The 11,439-nt window shown below is 47.3% G+C and overlaps 2 long non-coding RNA genes across 3 annotated transcripts; one reads left to right on the forward strand and one right to left on the reverse strand.

Moving 5' to 3' along the window:
• Positions 1 to 541: 541 nt before the first annotated feature.
• On the reverse strand, positions 542 to 3,863 carry LOC135278377 (uncharacterized). The gene is made up of 2 exons (XR_010345891.1): positions 3,174 to 3,863; positions 542 to 3,063 (listed from the first exon to the last, which is right to left on the reverse strand). It is a non-coding gene; the product is annotated as an uncharacterized LOC135278377 (long non-coding RNA).
• Positions 3,734 to 11,439, forward strand: LOC135278373 (uncharacterized). 2 transcript variants are annotated; one of them, XR_010345887.1, is made up of 3 exons: positions 3,734 to 3,882; positions 3,995 to 4,172; positions 10,845 to 11,439. It is a non-coding gene; the product is annotated as an uncharacterized LOC135278373 (long non-coding RNA). The 2 variants fall into 2 exon arrangements; XR_010345888.1 differs by lacking the exon at positions 10,845 to 11,439 and adding an exon at positions 4,490 to 4,553.

Consider the following 11,439-nt stretch of genomic DNA (forward strand, 5'->3'; position numbering starts at 1 on the left):
TTGTTACTCATTTCTGGTTTGATTGCCTGGGTTTGGTTTGGTATGGTATGGTTTTGTTGTTGGATTGTTTTCTCGGTGTGCCTGAAGTATCCAGTCAGGAGCAGAGTGACTCTTGCCGAGGAATTTTTGTGGTGCTGTCACTTAATATCAAATATGTTTTTTGCTGATATCTTTCCTGGGATTTTTTCAGTGCTCCCAAGCCCTCGTTTGTAACAGGATGAAGGAGCCCTGCCCAGGCTCTGGCCCTGGGGGATACAGGGATGCTGCCGGGGGTCCCTGTCCCCCTGTCCCACCCCCCAGGGCCTCGGCCCCCCGTCCCCGTGTCAGGCTCTGGGGTCGATCTCATGGAACATCCTCTGGGGGAGGCTGCGGCGCTGGGTGTGGGGAGACAAGGGTCTATTGAGAGTCTCTTGTATCATGTGGTGGAAACCCAGAAAAATAACGATCAGGAGAAGCAGGGTTTATTGAGAACATTCCTGCATAGCAGACAAGATATAGCCTTGTGCAAATTATTCCATGCAGCATTCAAATGTTTAATTGCTTCTTTTCATCTTCCTGGGGAAGCAGAGTTGCTTTATTTACTACAAGCAATATTTTCTCCCTCCTCCCTGGCAAAGAACAAGCTCCCATCCTGACAAGTGCTCACAGGTTTACTTAAGGCTCATCACACCCATGCTCAAGAGAGTGGATCAGGTTAATTTATCACTTGTTCCAATGATTAACTTGCCCAACTGCCAGGTTCAAGAGCCCCAGAGTGCTGCCTCAGGTTGTACAGGATCACAGAAGGAAAAGCTCCATGGAATTAAGCTGCTGCCACACTGGCCCTCTTTGCCTGTCAAACCCATTCAGCTGCTCTTGCTCTGCCCTGTCAAAATCCTCCATAAAATACAAGTGAAAATCCCTCCTCACCTGCGAGAAAAAACAGTTGGGTTCTGCTCAGGGCATTTCAAATTAGGTGGGGTAGTTGTGACCTCCCCTTGCAAAGGCAGCATTTCAGGAAAACCAAAAGTTTCTTTTCAGGGACTCACCAGGCTCAGGACACCTTCCGCTAACAAGGTTGCTCCAAGCCCCATCCAACCTGGCCCTGAACACTTCCAAAGGTGACACAACCACAGCTTCTCTGGAACCTGTTTTGCTCCTCCCAGCTCTAAAATCGCACCCAACTTAGCAGCCTCAGAGATAGATTTCTATTCAAGAGCTGCATTTTTCTAGGAAGGAAATATGGCAAACCTTGTTTGCATCTGACTTGGCAAAATCAACACAATCTCTGAAGAAAGGGCTGCGGCCCACTTTTCTTCCTTTTCCCCATTTGGTGGAACATTTTCATTCTATTGTTGTTTGGAGCAGTATTTTAATCGATCTGGCTGAGGCTGCTGAAAATAGTACAAGTTACTTGTGTGAGGGGTGGAAAACTGAGCTCTTGCACATCCAGTGTTTCTGTTGTTGGAAGTCTTCAATCCCACCTCTCGCTGGGATGAAATAGGTGCTACTCATCCAATTTCTAAAGTATCGTGCATCGAGCTGACACTATTTGAAGAATTAAAAATAAGCGCAAATTTAAACAAACCTCTGATCCCTTCCATTTCCTCTGTTCCACAGTTGATGACAAAAGACAGGAGAGAAAGATTGTTTTGGGAACAATGTTTTCAGGAGTCTAAAAAGAATATCAAACCTGCTCTGCCACACTCTCAGCTGTTACAGCCCCAAAAAGCACCGGTTGTCTTTGCTCACAGAGTCACAGTTGTGATGGGATTTCTACCACACCACAGGACAGCCAATTTTTGTTTGTTTTTTTTTTTTTTTTTTTTTCCTGGGAATAACTACAGCACTTCTGGGTAGCAAGGCAGACATGTGCCTCTTCTAATGGCCCTTGAAAGTGGATGTGTGAAATGAGGTAGACAAAGCCAAAGGCCAGCTGAACCTGGGATCTCTGAATGGGTCTTGACATTCTTCCCAGGAAGATGAGTGGCAATCACTGTTCTGCCAGGGAAACGGCATCTGCTGGAAATGTGGTCTAGAAAATATGCTTTCTGCTCCTCTCAGAGCCAAAATTCCTACACATTTCTTCGAAGTCCTTCTTAGACAAGGACCATGTTCAGCTGAGTGACAGTGAAGCAAAATGGCAAGCCAGGAGTACATTGCCCTGCACACAACATCCTCCATTCCCATGGATGGTTTCTCACTGGCACACAGGAGGAAGGGAGGAACCCAAATGCATCATTGTACACCAAGTCAGACGTGTTGAGGGATGAACAGATCTCACGGGGATATGGAAACCTCTCCTAAAAAGCAGTTCAGAGAAATCCTGAGCTGTTTTGTGCTGCTAGGCATGAAGATGCTCAGGATCTTCCACAGGTGCTCAGCAGGCAGCAGGATTGTGGCTGCATGTCACTCTGCAAATGCCAGTGGCTCAGCTGAGAGCTCTGGGAGTGAGTGACACTGCACTGAGAGGGGCCACAGTCCTGCAAGGGGCTTTCATCAGCAGCAAAGAGCAGCCTGGAGGGTGGGCAATGCTGGATCTGTACCACTGCGTGCTCATCCTTCACCTGAATGTGGAGCTGCCCCCAAAGTTGCCATGGATCACTTTTTCTTTTTCTCCTCTTGGGTATATTTTGGAGCAGCTGTTCTATGTGGCTTTTGATGATGATCCTGTGGGAAGCAGCCATTTGCCTGCTGTGCTATCCTCACAACTAGTACTAACTCTTCATTCCCTTTGGTTTTATTTGGGGTTTTTTATCTAGTTGTTTGATTGGTTTGCTGCATGGGTTTGTTTGTTTGTTTGTTTGTTTGTTTGGGTTTATGTCTGATTTGGCTTGAGTTTTTTGTTTGCTTTTTCATAAATGACTGGTGAAGTTGGCAAAGCCAAACTCAAGATAATGTAAACCAGGATCATCTTTTCAGAAATTCCTTTTGGCTGGGTTTAGCTGCATCCCCTAGGCTCAGGATCACTAGTATATTTTCAGGTTTTGCTCTGCATCATCAGCCTGCCCAGACTCTGCTTGGTGTTTCACAAATGGAGAAGACAATGGACATTGTGCCAAGCTTCCTTTCAAACAGAAAAACCTGGGGCAGCATGACAGAAAAGAAGAAAAATAAATCACCAGTTAGAACAGAACCAGTGTCCCACCATCTTCCCATCCACTGTTATTAATTTTGTACATTTAGAGACAAACCTGGGTCTAAAGCTTGCATCTCTCAGTTCCTGATGCTATTTGCTACCCTTCAGCCTGGACTGGCCCTGATGTGACTGACTGCTGGGCAAGTGGGGCTGGGGATGCTCAGCCTGGAGAGAGGAGACACTGGGAGGCCTCCCTGTGGCTGTGCAGGACTGGAAGGCTCCCACAGGAAAGAAGGGGACAGAGTGTTCAGCAGGGCCTGTGCTGACAGGACAAGGGGGGATGGCTTTCAGCTGCAGCAGGTTGATTGAAGCTGCATCTAAGGAAGCTGCTCTTTTCCACTGGGGGTGGTGGGGCACTGGCCCAGGCTGTGCAGAGAGGCTGTGCATGCCCCATCCTTGGGAACAGGACTCTGAGCAGCCTGCTCTGGGGGAAGATTGCTCAGCTTGGAACAAGATGTTGTTCTTCAGGCTCCCTTCCAAGCCCAACCATTCAGGGACTCCATCATTCCATGGTCTCCACTGTCCACTTCAGATGGAGCCTGGGAACTGTGATGTCACAGCCCAGGCTCCAGCTGGAACGTCCAGCGCCCAGCAAAGGGCACAACACAACCCTTGGCCGCTGTGTTGACACGCTCTGCACCTTGCTCCTGCCCTCGCCTTTCACTCTTCTTATCCCCCCGATACCCCGATCATTCCTGACAGCTCCTGAGTGCCTGGATTTCATCATCCAGCCCTGCAGGATGCTCCCATTTGTCCTGAGGAAGGTATGGTGCCATTCCATGGAGGTGGACACCCCCCACCTGCCCGGGTGGGCTGGAGCTCTGTGGGGATGGAGTGGGACAGGGAGCCCACTCTGAGGTTTTGCTACCTCTGCAGGCTGTCCCAGACGGAGAGGAGGAGATGGAGGTGGATACAAAGATTGATATGGATGAGGAGATGGAAATTGACGGAGAAGACTCTGGAGAGGAAGAGATGGACGTGGATGTGGATGAGGAAGAGGAGATGGATGTTGATATGGAAGAGTCCATTGAGGACATGGACATTGATTGAAAAGGTGAGGAAGAGGCCATGATCTTGGCATGAAGAGCAATGCCAGCAGCAGGACAGGCAGAGTGGGTCTCCTGCTGCCAGGCTGGGGCTGGGCTGGGTGCTCCCTGCTCAGGGACATTGTACCCAGGACACTGGATTCTGGTGGCCATCCACAGCCTGTCCTGTGCCTGCTTTGCTCCGCACAAGCTCCATCCCAGACCCAGCCAGGCTCAGTTCTGGTAGCAGAGTCCTGCTGCTGTGCCAGTGTCTGCCAGCCTGGGGGCACATGCAAGAACCCTCTGTGCCTGACTGGAGTGACCGTGGCACTTGCTTTTCTTCCAGGAACAGTGGACATCACAGACAGGGACACCTGCAATCAATAAAAGGTTTTTTTCCATTTTCTCAAGCCACGCGTTGGGCACCACTAACTGTATTTGTCCTGGTTTAGGGCAAGTTTGGGAGATAACCCCCAAAGGGGCTTCTCTACAAAAGCAGATTCAATTGCCCCTCCCCCCTCCAACCAGTTCGGGAGAAAATATCTCCTTGCAGCAAAATGGAAAGAAACCTGTTTATTAAACAATAGAAACCAAACAATATTAAGCAATAAAACTTCTCACTGATCCAAGGAAAGCAAACTCAGAACAGTCCCCTCCCCGGGTTGCAGCTTGGCTCACTCAGTCTTTGATCAGTCTCTCTGGTGCTGGAAATGCTGCTGCCCAGGCCCAGCCAGGGGGGCCACAGGTGGAGCTGCCGGTGCTCTTCTGGGTGTTCAGTGCAGAGCAGGCTTGAACAGGTCCAAGAAAAAAGGAAAAAATCACAATCCGGAGAACTTCCTTGCCTCAGCTAGCTAAAACTAAGTAAAAGCAAGAAAAAGGGAAAAAAGGAGCTCTGTCCGGCTGTCTGTCCATCCACAGACAACACAGTCCAGGAGCAGGAATGTGGAGGACTGAGAGCAGTCTGAAAACAAACTGCGCGCTTCTTCCCTCCCCTCCTCACTGTCTGGAAGAGAGTCTTAAAGGTGTAAAAATTATTCTTCAGTATAAACAGAACAAGACGATTGGGGATTAAAGTGTCATATAGTCAACACAGGACATTCCACCCCTTATCCCCATATCGTCACCTTACTACTAAAACTAATATATATTTTAAGTCTACAAACACATACATTATACATCTAATATACAGCTATACACAGACAATGGTGGCAACATTCAGCAAACAGTGATATTTATACATGGTTCTCACCCAACAATCAGATCTCCCTGAGGTACACATCGTGTTCTTCCATCTTTTTGCATTATCCACCATGTGCAACCTGGTCCCTGAGCAAAAACAACCCCGCGAATGGGTTTGTCTGTACTCGAGGCAGGATTGATCCAAACTGTCTTCCCTAACAAACCCCTGACATGTACCACTGGGACTTTGTTTCCATCTATACTGTGCAAAGGCGCATATTGGGCAGGGCCCACTCGGTTAGTAGAGCCTCGGGTATTAACTAACCAGGTGGCCTTTGCCAGATGCTGCTCCCAATTTTTGAAAGATCCCCCACCTAAGGCTTTTAAGGTGCTTTTTAGCAGCCCATTGTACCTTTCCACTTTGCCCGAAGCTGGTGCATGGTAGGGGATACGGTACACGCACTCAATGCCATATTCTCTGGTCCAGGTGCTGATAAGGCTGTTCTTGAAATGAGTCCCATTGGACTTGCTTTTCAAGACACAGGATTGTGTTACGGGCAGTAGCATGAGGTACAGGATAGGTCTCCAACCATCCCGTGGTGGCTTCTACCATTGTGAGCACGTAGCGCTTGCCTTGGCGTGTCTGGGGCAGTGTGATGTAGTCAATCTGCCAGGCCTCGCCATACTTGTACTTGGACCACCGCCCACCATACCATAGGGGCTTCACCCTCTTGGCCTGTTTGATGGCAGCACACGTCTCACAGTCATGGATAACCTGAGAAATACTGTCCATGGTTAAATCCACCCCTCAGTCTCGTGCCCACTTATAGGTGGCATCTCTCTGCCCTGATGACCTGAGGCATCATGGGCCCCTCGAGCTAGGAATAACTCTCCCTTGTGCTCCCAGTCTAGGTCTATCTTGGACACGCCTATCTTTGCAGCCTGGTCTATCTGCTCATTGTTTTTGTGCTCCTCATTGGCTCTACTCTTGGGGACATGGGCATCTACATGGCAGACCTTCACAGGTAGCCTTCCTACCCTGGTAGCAATGTCTTTCCACTCTTCAACAGCCCAAACTGCTTTTCCTCTACGCTGCCAATTAGCCTCTTTCCACCTCTCCAGCCATCCCCACAGAGCGTTGGCTACCATCCATGAATCAGTGTAGAGGTAGAGCTTTGGCCACCTCTCTCTTTCAGCAATGTCCAGGGCCAGTTGAACAGCTTTGAGTTCAGCAAGTTGGCTTGATCCACCTTCTCCTTCAGTGGCCTCTGCAACCTGTCGTGTGGGGCTCCATACGGCTGCTTTCCACTTCCGATTCATTCCTACCATGCGACAGGAACCATCTGTAAAAAGAGCATATTGTGTTTCTTCCGCTGGCAGTTGGTTATATGGAGGAGCTTCTTCAGCACGTGTCACTTCTTGTTCCTCTTCATCAGTGAGACTGAAGTTTTCACCTTCTGCCCAGTTTGTAATTATTTCCAGAATCCCAGGGCAATTCAGCTTTCCAATACGGGCGCGCTGTGTTATGAGAGCAATCCACTTACTCCATGTAGCACTGGTGGCATGGTGGGTAGAGGGAACCTTTGCTTTGAACATCCACCCCAGTACTGGTAGTCGGGGTGCCAGGAGGAGTTGTGCTTTGGTGCCTATTACCTCTGAGGCAGCTTGGACTCCTTCATAGGCTGCTAAAATTTCCTTCTCTGTTGGAATATGGTTGGCTTCAGACCCTCTTTAGCTTCGACTCCAAAATCTTAGTGGTTAGCCTCGAGTCTCCCCAGGCACCTTCTGCCACAGGCTCCAGGACAAACCATGGTTCCCGGCTGCAGAGTAGAGCACATTGTTCACATCTGGTCCTGTCCTGACTGGGCCAAGGGCTACCGCGTGAGCGATCTCCTGCTTAATCTGGATGAAGGCTTCTTGCTGCTCAGGGCTCCAGCGGAAAATGTTCTTCTTACGGGTGACTAGATAGAGAGGGCTCACGAACTGACTGTACTCAGGAATGTGCATTCTCCAAAAACCTATGGCACCTAGGAAAGCTTGTGCTTCCTTCTTGTTGGATGGTGGAGACATTGCTGTGATCTTGTTGATGACATCAGTGGGAATCTGACGTCGTCCGTCTTGCCACTTCACTCCCAGAAACTGGATCTCTTGAGCAGGTCCCTTGACTTTGCTCTTCTTGATGGCAAAGCCAGCTTTCAGGAGAATCTGGATGATTTTCTCTCCTTTCTCAAACACTTCTGCTGCCGTCTTCCCCCATACAATGATGTCATCAATATAGTGCAGATGTTTTGGAGCTTCTCCAGGTGAAGGCAAACTGTGGCCTGCATTCTGCTGCCAGCGGAGTGGAGAAAAATGCATTGGCAATATCAGTAGTTGTTGGGAGCTTTGTAACAAGCTAGCTCCGAGCTAAAGGTCACAGTGAGATTAATTTGACCGAGATAGAGAATGAGGGGAGTTGCCATTCCAATTAAACTGTGTCCTTGGCCCACAGATGAAGAAATGCACAGAAACAGGTGGTAAAGCAAAACAGCTTGGGAAAAGTAGTGATAGTTACACCAAAACAGCACGTTGATAGCTGATAACTAATTAGCCAATGGTGAGCTGGGATTTGCACTATGCATGAGCTAATTAAAGGGTGTATAATAATTGGTGATTCGGGAATAAAGACGAGACATGTAGATCATCATCTGGTGAACAAGTCTTCCTTCTCCATCAAATGGCTGACCCCGACGTGAACCCGTAAGACGACTACGGACGGACACGGCTGCCACGGATCGGGAAGTAGGAGCGGGTCCCTCTGAAGCAAGGGGGGGACGGCAAACGATCCACTGCGAGTTCGCGGCCCTGGGAGCTATATAGATAGTCCCAGCCTACGTGCTGCCGGAGTCTGAAAGCCTTGCAACAGCGCTGATTAGAAATGGAAAGGCAAGCAGCATATGATTTATTTACTTGCTTTTTAAAAAAGCAGCAGATTAAGGACATAGACTTGCAGAAAGAGCTCCCACAGTTGTTAGCTTACGAGTATGCACAAGGAGTTTCTCAAAATCCTTATATAGTACATGAATTAACAGAGTGGCGTAAGTTCGGGACCAGGAAAGCGACAGGGGCCGCGGGAGAGCCCGGGGCGGACGCGGCGGCGAGAACGCGTATGGTGGCGGCGGCATGCTCGGTGCTGGCGGCGGTCCCAGCGGTGCAGCGGCGGAGCGGACCGAGCGCTGCGGAGGCGGCATGCTCGGTGCTGGCGGCGGTTACGCGCACCATGGGTCCAGTGACACACACGGTGACAAAAACTCGCACGGCAGCTGTCCGTAGGGAAAGAGCACAGATCGCGAGGGAAGTGCCAGCCGGGGCCGGGCCAGCCAAGGCGAGACGCGGGGGCCGAATACGCGGCAGCGTCAAGCGCAGTGCCGGTGGTAGCGGCGGCGGACGCGCACCAGTAACGTGAAACCCGAAAGCTGGAGCTGGGAGGGCTTTTTCACTTTTTGCAACAGCACAAAAGCACCAGCGGTGTGGGACATGCTCCCGCAGGCTGCGGGTGTTGGCGCAGAGCCAGGGGGAACCAGCCCGAGCGGAAATCCAGGCAGAGCGGAGCCCAAAGGAGATCACGGCTGCGCGGGTCCGGGCGAGGGCGTTCCTTTCCGCACCCCCGAGGTGGCGCAGGCTGAAGCTGTGCCCAAGCAGGCGGGGACGGGCGTGGGCAGACATTCCTCAGGGCACCGCCCTGTCACAGCTGCCTGGCAACCACAGCAGCCAGCCCATCGCAGCAATTCAAACAAGTGTCTGAGAAAAAACAGGTCAGGAATTTTCTTCAAGATCAGGATGGAAAACTTCTGCAAATTCACACAGTGCTTCATCATGCAGCAGATGTTATACGGGGCATTTCACCCAACTGTTCCACAGGCTTTACAGTTAGTTTACCAGGTTTTTTTGTAAATGTGTTTGCTTTTCTAAAAGTGATTGAGTATTTCGGTTTGATAGCTTTAAGTTTGATGACTTCATTGCCTTTCCCTTGCCTGAGGCGGGAGCAAACTTTTAGCGGGGCAGAGTCTAAGTAAACTTCCTAGTTTCTGTTTGGACTACATGTGAGATTTAAACTGTAATATTTCTGTATACTATAGTCTTTATGGTCTTTGCTCTCTTCTATTCATTAAGAGATGGCATTAGATAAATGGATGTAAATGTGCTAATTGTTTTTGTACTGTCCTTATTTTAAGTGAAATTATTTGTGTTTAAAATTATCTGTCATCTTTCTCAGTTTTGTTTTTAAATATCTATGCAAACTGTCCAGCTTTACCAGCCTGTTATCCTTCAGTTAATGATTGTTGTCAATCAGTAAGAAATCTCAGTGTAACAAAATGCCAGAGGAACTGCTTTTATTGTAAAAAATTATTCCCAGGGAAACAAAATGTCATGTAAAGATGAAAGTATTAGTAAGGATTCAATTACCCAAGGTGTCTTGGAAGACAGAGCATTTGGAAAAGGTCAATCAGACCCTGTTATGGGGTCATCAGTCGATTCCCCAATGATTCAAAGTTTTAAGAATTATTTATATTAAGTTTATAACCTTTGTTATTTTTAGTTTTTATAAGTAATGCTGATAGTGATTGTTGTTAATATTACATGAATGCTTAGAAAAGGGGTTGTCTTAACTTCCTTGAACACTTGCTGTTGATAAATTGATTACATTATGTGAATTCTCTGATTTTTGTGATAAGAATTATTATTAAGGTATTGTTGTAGTATTTACAGCCAGTTTCATGTGTTTTTCTATTTTTTTTGTGTGATCACCTGCAAGACACGTGTCTCTTCAAGATCCTGTCTTTTATTTCCTAACTATTTAGATGTTTCTGAAAGTTTTTATCCAAATTGCCAGTTTTGTGGTTCTTTTAATTATTATTACAGGAATACTCCAGCAGAGAATTCAAGAAGTTTGCTGTGTTTGGAAAATCTCTGTCTTGACAGAAACTTCAGAAAGATTCAATGGTTTGATAGTTTGATTAGTTTGTAACCCTAAGGTTTCTTGTTTATAACAGTTGTTTTTAAAAAGTCCTGTTTAAAAAATGTGTTAAGTGACACTCACCAATTAGAGTTTGGGCTCTGGCCAAGCTCTAGCTCTATTTGGATGGAGTGACTGACAATCAACCCAGATGTTTTCTGCATCAAATAGTATTCAAGTTCTTTTGGCTTGGCGATTTGACCATCTATGATAGCTGAGCTATTTTCAGAAGGAGTTGGGGGAAACATGAATCCGGACATGATTTCTCCAATTCTCTGTCATTTTAAGGTTTATCAGCTGTCGCAGACACTGGGATAAAAGTTCAGTGTTGTAGTGTTTAGTAATTTTCTGATCTTGTATATGTTGTTGATTGTGTGTATTATCTAAATTGATTCCTAATTACTCTTATCTTAACATTTCTCTATGTAACATTGCAAAATAAAACCAGGACCCAATCTTCACCTCCAGGATTTTGAGAAGATTCTTCAGTCCTGCAGGGACGTGGGATTTGTTTGTGTTTTAACAGGTGCAAAGTCCAGATGGATTTCAATGAAGAATGTGTAACTCTATCAAGAGCAAGAGAAACGTTGACCATTCAACAAGCAAAGAAGACAGACAGATATTGGACATGCTGTCTCAAGATGTACAAAGTGTAAATCATGCAGTATTGCAGAATAGAGCAGCAATGTATGCTATAGGGATATTAGGTGTAATAGTATTGCTAATGCTGTATTACCATGCTTGCTTAATTGCGTATAAAGAATAGTGAGTCAGATGATGGGAAGGGCTTGGAAAACAACACTTCTGGCCCAAAAAGAAAATGGGGGAAATGTTGGGAGCTTTGTAACAAGCTAGCTCCGAGCTAAAGGTCACTGTGAGATTAATTTGACCGAGATAGAGAATGAGGGGGGTTGCCATTCCAATTAAACTGTGTCCTTGGCCCACGGATGAAGAAATGCACAGACACAGGTGGTAAAGCCAAACAGCCTGGGAAAGTAGTAAGTAGTTATACCAAAACAGCACATAGATAGCTGATAACTAATTAGCCAATGGTGAGCTGGGATTTTGCACTATGCATGAGCTAATTAAAAGGTGTATAATAATTGGCGATTCGGGAATAA

This window comes from Passer domesticus, chromosome 11 (assembly GCF_036417665.1).
Source record: "Passer domesticus isolate bPasDom1 chromosome 11, bPasDom1.hap1, whole genome shotgun sequence".
Classification (NCBI taxonomy): Eukaryota; Metazoa; Chordata; class Aves; order Passeriformes; family Passeridae; genus Passer; species Passer domesticus.